We start from the raw sequence: 15,913 nt of genomic DNA, 5'->3' as shown, positions 1-15,913 counted from the left end.
AAAAATCATAAGACTATAAGTTTATACAACCAAGAAAGACATAATTTTTTTAAAACTCAAAACTTTAGCTTGTCATTTAATAATAACCAAGTATCATTTAAAATAAATGATACTTGGTTATTATATAAATGATACTTGGTTATTATTATTGAGGGACTTCCCTGGTGGCACAGTGGTTAAGACTCTGTGCTCCCAATGGAAGGGGCCCGGTTTCAATCCCTGGTCAGGGAAATAGGTCCTACATGCATGCCACAACTAAGGAGCCTGTGAGCCGCAACTAAGGAGACCACCTGCTGCAACTAAGGAACCCACATGCTGCCACCAAGGGAGCCAGTGAGCCGCAACTAAGACCCAGCACAACCAAATAAATAAATAAATAACTTTTTAAAAATAAATAAGTAAAATAAAATAAATGATGAGTTATACATGTTTGTACTATTGATAATTTAACCTTTAAAATGAACATGAAATAAAACTAAAATATTGGTTTTGATGAAGCCAGCTAATAACTGGGTTTGGAGTACCAAAGTGAATTTATTTAATCCATGGAGGTTGGGAATCTGAGAAACTTGAAGTGGCGTTTGGAGAAGGTGCAGGTTTAGGTGACGACAAAATCAAGGGTATGATTATGGGGATAAGAGCTTACAGTCTATTAATATTTGTCGGGAACAGACGCAGTCCTAATCCTATCCCCTTGCTCTTGTACAAGAATTGAGAAGAAATGGACAAAGATGACAAATTAGGCAACAGTCTCTCATCAACCACAGATAGCTGTTGATATTAACATCCTTTTAATCAAATCAGGAGCTTTACAAGCAAAAATCAAATGAAAGTAGATCTTGTAGATGAGAATTTTACAGAATTAAGAGGAGAAATAGCAGGACCTCCAGACACACCATATGAAGGAGGAAGATATCAACTAGAGATTAAAATACCACAAACATATCCATTTAATCCCCCTAAGATCCGGTTTATCACTAAAATATGGCATCCTAATATTAGTTCCATCACAGGGGCTATTTGTTTGGATATCCTGAAAGATCAATGGGCAGCAGCAATGACTCTCCGCATGGTATTATTGTCATTGCAAGCACTACTGGCAGCTGCAGAACCAGATGATCCACAAGATGCAGTAGTAGCAAATCAGTACAAACAAAATTCCGAAATGTTCAAATAGACACCTCGACTTTGGGCACATGTGTATGCTGGAGCACCAGTTTCTAGTCCAGAATACACCAAAAAAATACAAAATCTATGTGCTATCGGCTTTGATAGGAATGCGGTAATAGTGGCCTTGTCTTCAGAATCATGAGATGTAGAGACTGCAACAGAATTGCTTCTGAGTAGTAACTGAGACATAGAGCTGCTGATATAGTCAAGCTTGCCCCTTCTTGAGGAGCATCAACATCTGTTATTTTTAGGATTCTGCGGAGATTTCTTTTAAACTGGCATTCTTGCCTAATGATGTTTTCTAGGCACCACTGGAGACTGAAAAAAAACCCTGCTCTGTAAATAAAGCTAATTAAACGTCTGTAAATTTTAAAAGGGGAAATACTTTAATTTTTTTCTTACTTAATAGTGTAAAAATTCTTTGAGCTAAGTTAAAACCATGGAAAGAACATGCTACTTTAGTGTTTAGCAGTGTACCAAGACTAGCAAGAGTTTGCTTCAGGATTTCGTTGAATAATTAAGATAATATTTTGAGTGTGTCAGGGCTATTCAAATTATTGGTGTTGCATCACAGCTACCTTAACTGTTTTTAACATGGATCCTCTGTGGCTGTGAATTTACTTGCATGCTTGTACCTGACTTCTTAGGATGGGTAGCTGAAAAGACCACCATTTTAAGCATTTGAGAATTCTTAAATATGAGATTATTCAGAATTGAAGATGGTGACCTATTCAGAGCCTTTTTGTCCTTGTCAACAGCCTGGAACACTATATCTGTTTTTCCTCTCTTACCACACACAGCTAATATTCTAATAGTAAATTTCTCTAAATTTGTGGGGAAATGTGCTGAGGAACAGTATCCCTTGCTCCATTTTTAGGTCATTCATTTGGAATGTTCTGTCACAATTCTTCACTCTTAAAACTTTCGTATATAAGCAATAATGTAAAACTAGAGCTGCCAATTTTGTTTCTCTTGCAAAAACACTAAATACTTGATGTTGCAGTATTCCCAGATTTAATGAAAGAACCCAGCTTAATTTTTCAGTGAATTTAACATCTTTCTATTTTTAAACTGATGAAATTTTTCTTTGACAACTTGCAAGGATGAAATCAACTGTTCGGAGCTTCCCTGGTGGCGCAGTGGTTGAGTCCACCTGCCGATGCAGGGGACACGGGTTCGTGCCCCCGTCCAGGAAGATCCCACACGCTGCAGAGAGGCTGGGCCCGTGAGCCATGGCTGCTGAGCCTGCGCGTCCGGAGCCTGTGCTCCGCAACGGGAGAGGCCACAACAGTGAGAGGTCCGCGTACCGCAAAAAAAAAAAAACAACTCTTTGCAGTTTTTTTGTTTGTACATTTTTTGTTTGGTTTTTTTTTTGCGGTACGCAGGCCTCTCCTGTTGCAGAGAACAGTCTCGGGACGCGCAGGCTCAGTGGCCATGGCTCACGGGCCCAGCTGCTCCGCGGCATGTGGGATCTTCCCAGACCAGGGCATGAACCCGTGTCCCCTACATCAGCAGACGGACTATCAACCACTGCGCCACCAGGGAAGCCCCTGTTTGCAGTTTTTTAAGCCTAAGTTTGGCTTTATAAGAGATTGCTTTATTAGATCCTTTTTTTTTTTTTTTTTTTTTTTTGCGGTACGCAGGCCTCTCACTGCTGTGGCCTCTCCCGTTGCGGAGCACAGGCTCCGGACACACAGGCCCAGCAGCCATGGCTCACGGGCCCAGCCGCTCTGCGGCATGTGGGATCTTCCCAGACCAGGGCACGAACCTGTGTCCCCTGCATCGGCAGGCGGGCCCTCAACCACTGCGCCACCAGGGAAGCCCCCTGGATCCTTTAAAAGTCACTCTTACTTGCATTTCCCCCTATTGACACAAAAAAGCTGTGTTGGTATTTTACTCTACATACTTCAAATGCACATAGGAATAGAAGTGTGTATAAATCTAGCTTTCTTTATGATGTTTCTGATAATATGAGAATTGAAAACTTTACCTTCTCTTGTACATAGTCAGACTTTCTAAACATTTCATTCTAAGTTCAAAAGTTTGAAAATTATTAGTTTTGCAAGCTCAAACACTAATGTGACCATTTTATGAAGGGTGAAATGGATTTGTGTAGGCTGTTCTATACATAGAAACACAGTTCTTAATAAATATTCAGGCCAATGCAAAAATAACAAAAATGTAATGGAATCAGAATGAATTAAAGTAAGGCTGTATATTGAAAGTCTTATTCTAAAAGGCTTGCTTTCTTCAAGCGTTACTTATCCTAAATTATAATGGTGAAGTGTTTGGAAAATAGTTTTGAACCATAAATTCAGCATAATTTCATTTGACTTCTCAATAATCTTAGAAGCAATAAAAGAACCATTATTAAATATATTGTAATGTTAAGATGTGGCGGTTCTTCCAAAAACTTGTAAGGCTTTCCTAATGAATAATAAACTCTTGTAGTTGATTTTATTGCGTACTAAACACAAGTTGCTGGGTTTTTCCCCTATATGTTTGCTTAAGTATAAATTTCTTTATACAATCACCTCCTTTTGTTGTAGTTTAGTTACTTTCTAAAGATGCCAAAGGAAAGAGGATTTTTCTTATTTATATTAAATAGCTAAAACCATGTACTTTTCTTTATATTTTTGAAGGGTGGAATTGTGTGAAAATGTGGACAGTTTTGTTCCATTGTTGGTTAGAATTTTATTTTTTTTTTAGTGGCAGATGGCTTGGTAATATTAGTAATATTTGGATTATTTTAAATATCAAACACCTCTACCCAGTTTACTATTTGCCTATATTATCAGGGTATATTTAATTGTCCTGTGGTTTGACAAATAAGAGAAAAAGAACTGAGAAGTTACTAAGGGTCAAGCATTATATACTTTGCTCTTGGAGGCAGCTATACCTTGCCTATGACTTTTATGAATATTAGCCCCTTAGGGTTTATGCATCTAACTACAATTCAATATCCCCAATGCCCAGGAAATTGAAAAGTACAAATTTTCATTTCAAAAATTTACCTCATTTACATTTAATGTGATAATCTCTTTCTTTTTCTGGTACATTTCCTACTGTCACCTTCTGTTGTTCTGTTTGTTTTTTCCTATTTTTCTACAGGTAGATTTATTTCCCAAACATAGAAATAAAGGCAATTGCTTTTTTCTGTGGTCTTCAAAAAAAAAACACTAAAATATTAAAAATGACTCAATTATTCAAATAACTTGGGAGATTTGAAATGTTAAGCTAAGAAACAAACAATATTCTATTAAACAGCTCAAAGTAAATAGGTAATATGGAAGCACTCATTATTAAATAAAGTTCATATGAGATTAAATATCGTTATTTATTCCTTTTATTTTGAAATTATCTCAAATTTGCAAAATAGGTGCAAGTACAATTCAAATAATTTTTTGGAGGGAGGAATATTTCCTAATTTTTTTCCAACTTCATTGAAGTATGATTGACAAATAAAAATTGTATATATTTAGGTTGTACAACATGATTTTTTAAGTTATACAATGTGATGATTTAATATACGTATACATTGTGAAATGCTTACCACAATCAAGTTAATTAACATATCCATCACTTCACATAGTACCATTTGTGCCTGTGTGTGTATGTGTATGTATGGTAAGGACACTTAAGATGTACTCTCTTAGCAAATTCCAGTATACAATACAGTATTATTAACTATAATCCTTATGCTATATATTAGATCCTTAAAACTTATTCATCTTACAACTGAAAGTTTGTACCCCTTGACCAACATCTCCCTGCTCCCTCACTCCCTAGCCCCTGACAACCACCATTCTACTCTCCAGTTCTATGAGTCTGACGTTTTTAGATTCCCACATAATCTATGGGCCATCTAAGTTGCTGGGCTCTAACACTCCCTTTTAGGCTGCTGCCACTTGGTGCTGCTACGTTCCCTCTTTCCCTGTCTAACTTCCTTTTCTCTCTTGCTTCACGAAGGTTTGGACTGAATTTTTCAGGAAAGTAAGGCAGAAGAGAGAAAAGGTTAAGGGTTCAGAGACTAGAGAGAAGAGGAAAGAGGAAGAGCAAGTATTTTATTATATCTTACAATTAGCTATTTTGCTATACTATGACTCCTTATGCTCACAAAACCTATCTTGAAAATAGAAAATAAATAGTACAGAAAAACAATAGGAAAGAAAAAAGAATATGATACCGAAAAAGAAAAAAAACATTTTTCTTAAATGTACTTAATATTTGTTCTTACTTTATTTTATGCTTCCAGCCATTAAGAGTTGTCACAGATTATAACAAGGCTATGAACTATGGCCAATCCCTTTTTCTCATCTTGTAATTGAAAAAAACCACATCACATACCCAGGGAATTTAAGGTATTTAAGTTTGAAGGCTATGCAGAACAGCAACAGCAATAGCAAAATTCCTATAATCCTACAATCCCTACAACCCAAACTGTAAAATCAATAATGGTTAAAGTTAGAGAAGGATATGCAAAATATACCTTTAATGGCAAAATATTTCCCAGTTCTGAACTTGTTAAATGAGAAACGGGAGCCAGAGGATATTCTCCATCCCTTTTCTATAAGGTAATTCAGGGAGATTGAGCAATCAGTTGCCACTTGATACCAAATGGTAACCAGCTCTATACACACCTTTATATTACTTCTCCCTCATTTCCTGTCTCACTCCCTTTACTTTCACTCTTGCTTCCCTAGGATTGCATTCTCTAATAACATAATTTAATAGCACATTAAAAAGCCTTTCTAGGGCTTCCCTGGTGGCGCAGTGGTTGAGAGTCAGCCTGCCAATGCAGGGGACACGGGTTCGTGCCCCGGTCCGGGAAGATCCCACATGCCGCAGAGCTGCTGGGCCCATGAGCCATGGCCATTGAGCCTGCGTGTCCGCAGCCTGTGCTCCGCAACGGGAGAGGCCACAAGGGTGAGAGGCCCGTGTACAGCAAAAAAAAAAAAAGCCTTTCCAAGTTCAATGAAAAGCAGGAAATCTCCCTTAGTCCAATACATTCTATGGCACAAACAACACTGAGTTTTGTGACTTGCAAAAATAAGGACCACAGGTTCCAGATTGGAAAGGAAGAAGAAAAATTATCTCTATTGACAGAACTAATAAATGAGTTCAACAAAGTTACAGGTACAAGATCAATACACGAAAATCAATTGTATTTAAATACAGTAGAAATGAACTGTCTGGAAATGAAATTCAGAAAACAATTCCATTTATGATAGTATATAAATGAATACTTAGGAGTAGTCAACCAAACAAGTAGAGAATTTGTACTTAGAAAACTACAAAATATTGTTGAAAGAAATTAAAGAGGATGTAATAAATAGGAAAATACCCCAAGATATTGTTAAAATGGTATGATAGGCAAAATAGTGCCCCCCCCAAAAAAGTCCATGTCCTGATTCTCTGAACTTGGCAAAAGAGACTTTGCAGATGTAATTAAATCAAGGTTCTTGCGATACAGAGATTCCCTGGATTATCTGAATGAGCCCAATGTAATCACAGGGTCCTTTATAAGAGAGAGGCAAGGGGACCTGGTGGCACAGTGGTTAAGAATCCGCCTGTCAATGCAGGGGACACAGGTTTGAGCCCTGGTCCAGCAAGATCCCACATGCCGTGGAGCAACTAAGTCCATGTGTCACAACTACTGAGCCTGCTCTCTAGAGCCGGTAAGCCGCAACTACTGAGCCCATGTGCCATAACTACTGAAGCCCGCACACCCTAGAGCCCATGAGCCACAACTACTGAGCCTACTGGCTGCAACTACTGAAGCCCGCAGGCCCTGGAGCCTGTGCTCTGCAAGAAGAGAAGCCACCACAATGAGAAGCACGCACACTGCAATGAAGAGTATCCCCGCTCACCGCAACTAGACAAAGCCCACGTGCAGCAACAAAGACCCAACACAGCCAAAAATTAATTAATTAATTAATTTTAAAAAAAAGAGGGAGGCAAGGGGCTTAAAGTCAGAGAGAGAAATGTGACAATGGAAGCAGATGTTGGAGTGATAGGCTATGAAAATGGAGGAAGGAGCCATGAGACACAAAATGTAGATGTGGCTTCTAGAAGCTGGAAAAAGGCATGGAAAGAGATTTTCCCCTAGAACCTCCAGATGGAACAAAGCTCTGCCAACAACTTGAGTTTTTCCCAGAAAGACCCATTTCAGATTTCTGACTACCAGAACTATAAGATATTAAATATGTGTTGTCTTAAGCCACCAAGTTCGTGGTGCTTGTTACAGCAGCAATAGAAAACTAATACAAATGGCAATACTGATTTGTACAAATTAACCTACAAATTCAATGCAATCCCTATCAAAATCCCAGCTGGCTTTTTTGCAAAAATTGACAAGCTGATCCTAAAATTCGTACAGAAACTCAAGGGAACCAGAATAGCCAAAACAATCTTGAAAAAGAAGAACAACAGTAATCAAAACAATATGGTACTGGCATAAAAACAGACCTACAGACCAATGGAAATCAAAAGCCCAGAAAATCAAAAACCCATGCATATATGGTCAACTAACATTGATATCTGACAAGGGAGCCAAGAAAACTCAATGGGAAAAATAGTCTATATTTACTGATAGTTTCTTCAACAAATGGTGTTGGGAAAACTGGATATCCACATGCAAAAGAAAAACTGAACCCCTATCTTATACCACTCACAAAAATTAACTCAGAAAGAATTAAACTTAAGAATCTGCCTGCCAATGCAGGGAACACAGGTTTGAGCCTTGGTCCGGGAAGATCCCACATGCGGCAGAGCAACTAAACCTGTGCGCCACAACTACCGAGCCTGTGCTCTAGAGCCTGGGAGCCACAACTACTAAGCCCACGTGCCACAACTACTAAAGCCTGCGTGCCTAGAGCCCGTGCTCTGCAACATAAGGAGCCACTGCAATGAGAAGCCAGCACACCACAATGAAGAGTAGCCCATGCTTGCCGCAACTAGAGAAAGCCCACACACAGCAATGAAGACCCATCGCAGCCAAAAATAAATAAATAAAATTTTTAATTAAAAAAAAAAGAATTAAACTTAAGACCTAAAACTGTAAAACTCCCAGAAGAAAATATAGGGGAAAGGCTCCTTGACCTGAGTCTTGGCAATGATTTTTTGGATATGACACCAAAAGCACAAGCAACAAAAGCAAAAACAAGTGGGACTATACCAAACTAAAAACGTTCTGTACAGCTAAAGAAATAATCAACAAAATGAAAAGGCAAACTATGGAATGGGAGAAAATATTTGCAAACCATATACTGGATAAGGGGTTAATATCCAAAATGTGTAAGGAACTAATACAACTCAGTAGCAAAAATACAATCTGATTAAAAAATGGGTGGAGGACTCGAATAAACATTTTTCTAAAGAAGACATATAAAATGGCCAACAAGTACATGAAAACGTGTTCAATGTCATCAGGGGAATGCAAATCAAAACCACAATGAGGGGGCTTCCCTGGTGGCGCAGTGGTTGAGAGTCCGCCTGCCGATGCAGGGGACACGGGTTCGTGCCCCGGTCTGGGAAGATCCCACATGCCGCGGAGCGGTTGGGCCCGTAAGCCATGGCCGATGGGCCTGCGCGTCCGGAGCCTGTGCTCCGCAGCGGGAAAGGCCACAACAGTGAGAGGCCCGCATACAGAAAAAAAAAAAAAAAAAAAAAAAAAAAAAAAAAAACCACAATGAGATATCACCTCCCACCTGTTAGAATGGCTATTATCAAAAAAAGAGATAACAAATGCTGTCCAGGATGTGGAGAAAAGGGAACCATGGTGCATTGTTGGCAGGAATGTAAACCGGTATAGCCACTATGGGAAAACAATATGAAAGTTCCTCAAAAAATTAAAATCTGGGCCTCCCTGGTGGCGCAGTGGTTGAGAGTCCGCCTGCCGATGCAGGGGATACGGGTTCGTGCCCCGGTCTGGGAGGATCCCATATGCCGCGGAGCGGCTGGGCCCGTGAGCCATGGCCGCTGGGCCTGCGCGTCCGGAGCCTGTGCTCCGCAACGGGAGAGGCCACAACAGTGAGAGGCCCGCATACCGCAAAAAGAAAAAAAAAAAAAAAAAATTAAAATCTGAACTACCATATGATCCAGCAATCCCACTTCTGAGTACATATTTAAAGGAGTGAAATCACTATCTCGAAGAGATATCAGCACTCCCATGTTTACTGTAGCATTATTTATAATAGCCAAGACATGGAAACAACCTAAGTGTCCATCAAGGGATGAAAAGATAAAGAAAATGTGTGTGTATGTGTGTGTGTGTGTGTGTGTGTGTGTATTATTTAGTTATAAAACGAAGGAGGGCTTCCCTACTGGCGCAGTGGTTGAGAGTCCGCCTGCCAATGCAGGGGACACGGGTTCGTGCCCCGGTCCGGGAAGATCCCACATGCCGCGGAGTGGCTGGGCTGGTGAGCCATGGCCGCTGAGCCTGCGCGTCCGGAGCCTGTGCTCCGCAACGGGAGAGGCCACAACAGTGAGAGGCCCACGTATCGCAAAAAAAAAAAAAAGAAGAAGAAGAAGTAAATCCTGCCATTTGTGACACCATGGATGGACCTTGAGGGCATTATGCTAAGTGAAATAAGTCAGACAGAAAAAGACAAATACCGTATGATCTCATTTATATGTGGAATCTAAAAACATCAAATTCATAGAAACAGAGAATAGAATGGTGGTTGCCAAGGGTTGAGCAGTGGGGGAAAAGGGGATATGTTAGTCAAGCTTTCATTTATAAGGTGAGTAAGTTGCAGGAATCTAATGTGCAGCATGATGACTATAGTTAACAATACTGTACTATATACTTGAAAGTTGCATGTACCACAATGTTCACTGCAGCTCTATTTACAATAGCCAGGACATGGAAGCAACCTAATTGTCCATCAACAGATGAATGGATAAAGAAGATCTGGTACATATGTACATTAGAATATTACTCAGCCATAAAAAAACAAAATTGAGTTATTTATAGTGAGGTGGATGGACCTAGAGTCTGTCATACAGAGTAAAGTAAGTCAGAAAGAGAAAAATACCATACGCTAACACCTATATATGGAATCTAAAAAAAAAAAAAAAAGGTCATGAGGAACCTAGGGGCAGGACATTCTCTACACAGACGTAGAGAATGGACTTGAGGACACGGGGAGGGGCAAGGGTAAGCTGAGACGAAGTGAGAGAGTGGCATGGACATATATACACTACCAAATGTAAAATAGACAGCTAGTGGGAAGTAGCCACATAGCACAGGGAGATCAGCTCGGTGCTTTGTGACCACCTAGAGAGGTGGGATAGGGAGAGTGAGAGGGAAACGCAAGAGGGAGGGGATATGGGGATATATGTGTATGTATAGCTGATTCACTTTGTTACAAAGCAGAAACTAACACACCATTGTAAAGCAATTACACTCCAATAAAGATGTAAAAAAAAAAGAAAGTTGCTGTGAGAAAGGGCTTTAACGTTCTCACCATAAAAACAACAAAATGGTAATTATGTGAGGTGAAGGATGTGTTAACTAACCTTATTGTGGTAAACACTTCACAATATATACATGTATCAAATCATCACATCGTATACCTTAAACTTGTACAATGTTATATGTCAATTATCTCAGTAAAGCTGGGAAAAGAAAGAAATAAAAGAACAAAGTTCAAAACTCACACTTTCCAATTTAACACTTTCCAATTTCAAAACTTACTACAGAGCAATACAAATCAAAGTAGTGTGATATTAGTGTTAGGACACACATATAGATCGATTGAACATAACTGAGAGTCCAGAAATAAATTTAATTAATTTTCAATTAACTTTCAACAAGAGTGCCAAGACCATTCACTGGGGAAAGAATAGTCATTTAAACAAATTATGCTGGGACAACTGGATAGTGACATGCAAAAGAATGAAGTTGAAGACATTTCTGATACCATATACAAAAATCAACTCAGAACACAGAAGTAGAAGAGCTAAAACTATAAAACTCAAAGAAGAAAATATAGGAGTACATCTTCATGTTGTTGTGCTAGGCCATGTTTTCTTAGAAATGTTATCAAGAAAGAAAGCAACAAAGAAAAAAATAAACTGTACTTCATCAAAACTAAAAACTTTTGTGCTTCAAAGGATATGACCGATAAAGTGAAAAGACAGTCCACAAAGTGTAAGAATATGTTTGCAAATCATAAACATGATAAGAGACTACTATCTACAATAAATAAAGAACACTTACAGCTCAGCAATAAAAAGACAAGCCAACTTAAAAATGGGCAAAGGATATGAATAGTCATTTCTCCAAAGAAGATATACAAATGACCAATAAGCACATGAAAAGATGCTCAATATCATTAGTCATCAGAGAATTGCAAATCAAAATCAACCATAATGAAATACTTCTTCACTCCCACTAGGATGGCAATAATAAAAAAGATAGATAATAACAATTGTTGGCAAGCATGCAGAGAAACTGAAATCCTTATACATTGCTGGGGGGATTAATAAAATGGTGTAGCCACTTTGGAAAATAGTTTGGCAATTCCTCAAAAAGTTAAACATAGAGTTATCAGATGACCCAACAATTCTATTCCCAAAAGAAATGAAAACATGTCCACACGAAAGTTTGTACATGAATGTTCATCGCAGCATTATTCGTAACCAAAAGGGAAACTACACAGAAGTCCAACAACTAAGGAATGGATAAACAAAATGTAGTATATACATACAATGGAGTATTATTCAGCCATAACAAGGAATGGAGTACTGATGTGTGCAACAACACAGATGAACCTTGAAAAATTATGCTAAGTGAAAGAAGCCAGTCACAAAAGATTACATGTTATATGATTCCATTTATTTCAAATGTCCAGAATAGGCATAGAGACAGAAATTAGTGGTTGCTTAGGGTTAGAGGGGATGATAGGATTGGGTAGTGCTATTAAAGGGTATAGAGTTTCTTTTTTTACTTTTTAAGATTTATTATTTATTTATTTATTTTATTTATTTTGGTTGCGTCGGGTCTTAGTTGCGGCATGGAGGATCTTCGTTGAGGCATGTGGGATCTTTCCTTGCAGTGTGCGGGCTCTTCATAGTGGCGCGCAGGCTTCTCTCTAGCTGTGGCATGCGGGTTTTCCTCTCTAGTTGTGGCGTGCAGGCTCCAGGGTGCGTGGGCTCTGTAGTTGTGGTACACGGGTTCCAGAGCGCGTGGGCTCTGTAGTTTGCAGCACGCAGGCTCTCTAGTTGAGGCGCGCAACCTCAGCAGTTGTGGCTTGCAGGCTTAGTTGCCCCGCAACATGTGGGATCTTAGTTCCCTGACCAGGGATCAAACCCGAGTCCCCTGCATTGTAAGGCAGATTCTTTACCACTGGACCATCAGGGAAGTCCCCAAGGGTTTCTTTTAAGATGATAAAAATGTTCTAAAACTGACTGTGGGGCTCCCCTGGTGGCGCAGTGGTTGAGAGTCTGCCTGCCGATGCAGGGGACACGGGTTCGTGCCCCGGTCCAGGAAGATCCTACATGCCGCGGAGCGGCTGGGCCCGTGAGCCATGGCCGCTGAGCCTGTGTGTCCGGAGCCTGTGCTCCGCAACGGGAGAGGCCACAACAGTGAGAGGCCCGCACAAAAAATAAATTAATTAATTAATTAAATAAAATTGACTGTGGTGATGGCTACCCATATCTGTGAATATACAGCTTAAATGGGTGAGTTGTATGGTATGTGAATTATATCTTACCAAAAGTGTTAAGCAAAAAAGGAAGGGAGGGAGGGAGGGAGGGAGGGAGGGAGGGAGGAAGGAAAGAAGGAAGGAAGGAAGGAAGGAAGTCTGCTAAGAGAGCCCCCCCTGTTCGAAAATACTAAGTCTCTTCAGGGACACTGCCAACACTCTCACCTTCAAGGCCTCATCAAGCAGCCTTGGCTTCAGAGCAGAAGGAAGGTTCCTTACTAAAACCTCCCAGCAATGCTAACTTGTCTTGATGGTTTGCTAAATGACATAATTATCACATGGCTATATAACTGCAGTAAGTTAAAATCCAACTCCTTCTCAGTTTTTCAGTTCTAATCTCTAAGTGAATAGGTAATGGGGAGAAAGCGCTAAAAAACCACTCACTACTAACTAAAGTTCTAAATAAAACTATACTAAAATACTACAAATAAAAACATAAGATTTTGGGGGATTCCCTGGTGGCGCAGTTGTTGAGAGTCCGCCTGCTGATGCAGGGGACACGGGTTCGTGCCCCGGTCCGGGAGGATCCCACATGCCGCGGAGCGGCTGGGCCTGTGAGCCATGGCCACTAAGCCTGCGTGTCCGGAGCCTGTGCTCCACAATGGGAGAGGCCACAACAGTGAGAGGCCCGCGTACCGAAAAAAAAAAAAAAATGAAGAAAAAAAACCATAAGATTTTGGATAAGTAACTTCTTTTGTTGCTAATTATCCTGATGATATATTAATAATATTTGCAAAGGACAACACAAGAGGTGACAATCTACAAACCTCTGCAATTAGCATTCCCATAATGTATCAAAGAAACATTAATAAAGCAGATTCAACAAGGTTCTATTTGATCTTTAAAACCCACATAATAGATCTGATTTTAATGTCGTATAAATATAATGTGCTACGTTAGCAACATATGGTGTTTATGAAATTAAGCAGATTTACCAACACAAAGAAAAGTAACATCAGGAAGTAGATGACATTTAGCATCAAGGTTATCACTGGAGCATCTCTTGATACTCCCCCTTGCCCAATGTTGACAGTAAATGAACAAGTATAGTGGCCAAGACCTAAAAAGGGCATGGTAACTAGGCTCAGACTCCTCAGTCATGACAGTCACCCCATCTGGTAAGCCACCTAGACAGGAAGAGATGCTAGCCAAGAATCTAGACTGGAAATTAGTGAAGGGAGACAGTGAATATCAGTTGTGATCTGGAGACTAGCTGTCGTGGAAGAGGTTGTAATTCATCTGCTAATCTCACTCTTGTAAATTCCCCACATTTTATAAGAGACCAAACAGAATGCTGGAGAATTTGTTCCCACATGGGGTGAAATTACTATATGAAATGAATCCAAGAGGCACAAGGAATACCGTGACCAGATACTCTCTTCAAGACCAAGGCATTCATTCCTCTAGCTGCCAGGAGAGTTGGCTGCTAGCAGCTCACAGCCAAGTCCTCCTCCACAAACTGCCCTCAACCAAAGTATCATGGGTTGCGTTCTCTGAAAGCACACACAGAGGGAATTTGGGATGCAAGATGCTTATTAGAAATCAATACCTGTGAAGGAAAGGCAACAGAAGCAGGACTGAGAAGAGGAAGAAGTCAAACTGTAATGCAGGCCTGACAACCAGGTACAGTTCCCTGGAGCAATACAGCCTGTCAAAAATAGCTAGACCTTTATACCCCCACCTTGCTCAGCCGTTTGCAAGCTGCCCCTAGAAGACTGTGACCTCAGGTGAAGCAGCTCTCTGTAGCTGAGGCAGACCCTGAACCAGCTGACAGTTGAAAGCCATCTGCTTAAAGCGCTTTCTGCAACTGGGAAGAACTGTGTAGTTCCATCTCTTCCACAGAAAGAAACTACCCCACCCAAGGTTACGCTGTCAGGTCAGTCCACATCTAATTCCAGACAGCTCTGAAGTGTCATCCAAGCTCTAGAGTTCCCAAAAGGACTGACTAAAATCTCTGTTGCAACTGCATCAGTTCAATCTCTCTGCCCTCCTAATCTTGCTTCCCTCGCGCCATTACAAGTATTGTTCCTCAATAAACCTTCTGCAGGCAAATCTCCATCTCAGAGTCTATTTCCCAGGAAACATAACCTAAAAAATCTGATTCCATAGGAAAAGTCAATAAAAAGGTAGCTATGATCTACTCTATTCAGTAACCTCATAGGATATTATTTCAGCTAGTGCAAATCATTAAAACTTAGCTGTCTATCGCACAATAATGTCAAGCCATAATTCTGTTAAAACAAAAAAAAGGAACTTAGCAGCATTTAGATAAGTAGCAAAACAGAATAAATATATAAAAGATGACAAAATTGAAATATTCAGTAGAAATAGCAAATAGTAGATCTGTGTTAACCTATAAGAAAATAAAGTAACTATCCTATTCATAAACTGAAATGGGTAGAATAAAAATGGTTAATGAATCACACCCACCATATTATACACATCAAGGCTCAAAGGCAATAGAGGAACTTATTGCAGGATTTTTATCAAATAAAGCAGATTCTTCTGCATAAATTAGTGGTTCCTGAACTTGAGTTATGGATCCCTTTGAATATCAAATGAAAGTTATATACTGTCTTTTCTAAAAAATGTCCAAACACATTTGTAAAAATCTGAAAATAATCTCAGGAGTTCCTGGATCCCTGAAAGCCATTTACAGGTGCCAGGTTAAAAACCCCTTAACTAAATCACGTTTATAAAGGTAAAATGACATCTGTCCAACACATGTTAACTTGAAAGACAAAGATGCTGACCAAAATGCAGCTGAATAAATCACATTGTCTTTAACTTATTTTAATTACATTATTATATAAGGAATATGTAAATAGGTTCTCACTATAAAATAACTAAAACAATACAGATTAAATTTCCTCTTGGTCACCCCTATTCCCCTTCCTCTTCACAGAGATTATTTATCAGTTTGATGTAAATCCTTTCAGACTTTTCCAGTGCTTTTTTGAAAACGTACTACCTATTAAAATGTGGAGAATCATTTTGGACACACTATGTTAAGAACTAGCATTTAAAAAGAA

General features: G+C 39.6%; 1 protein-coding gene and 1 pseudogene across 3 annotated transcripts in view; one reads left to right on the top strand and one right to left on the bottom strand.

Annotated features, from left to right (window-relative positions):
• Window positions 1-15,913, bottom strand: part of ZSWIM5 (zinc finger SWIM-type containing 5) — a 259,729-nt gene that overhangs the window by 218,920 nt on the left and 24,896 nt on the right. The window lies entirely within an intron of this gene.
• On the top strand, window positions 818-1,482 carry LOC308612959 (ubiquitin-conjugating enzyme E2 K-like; annotated as a pseudogene). The gene has a single exon. The product of its transcript is annotated as a ubiquitin-conjugating enzyme E2 K-like (transcript).

This window comes from Mesoplodon bidens (genome assembly GCF_964165515.1).
Source record: "Mesoplodon bidens genome assembly, chromosome: 2".
Taxonomy (NCBI): domain Eukaryota; kingdom Metazoa; phylum Chordata; class Mammalia; order Artiodactyla; family Ziphiidae; genus Mesoplodon; species Mesoplodon bidens.
The sequence above is the reverse complement of the archived record's forward strand: the minus strand, read 5'-3'. Positions and strand labels throughout refer to the sequence as shown.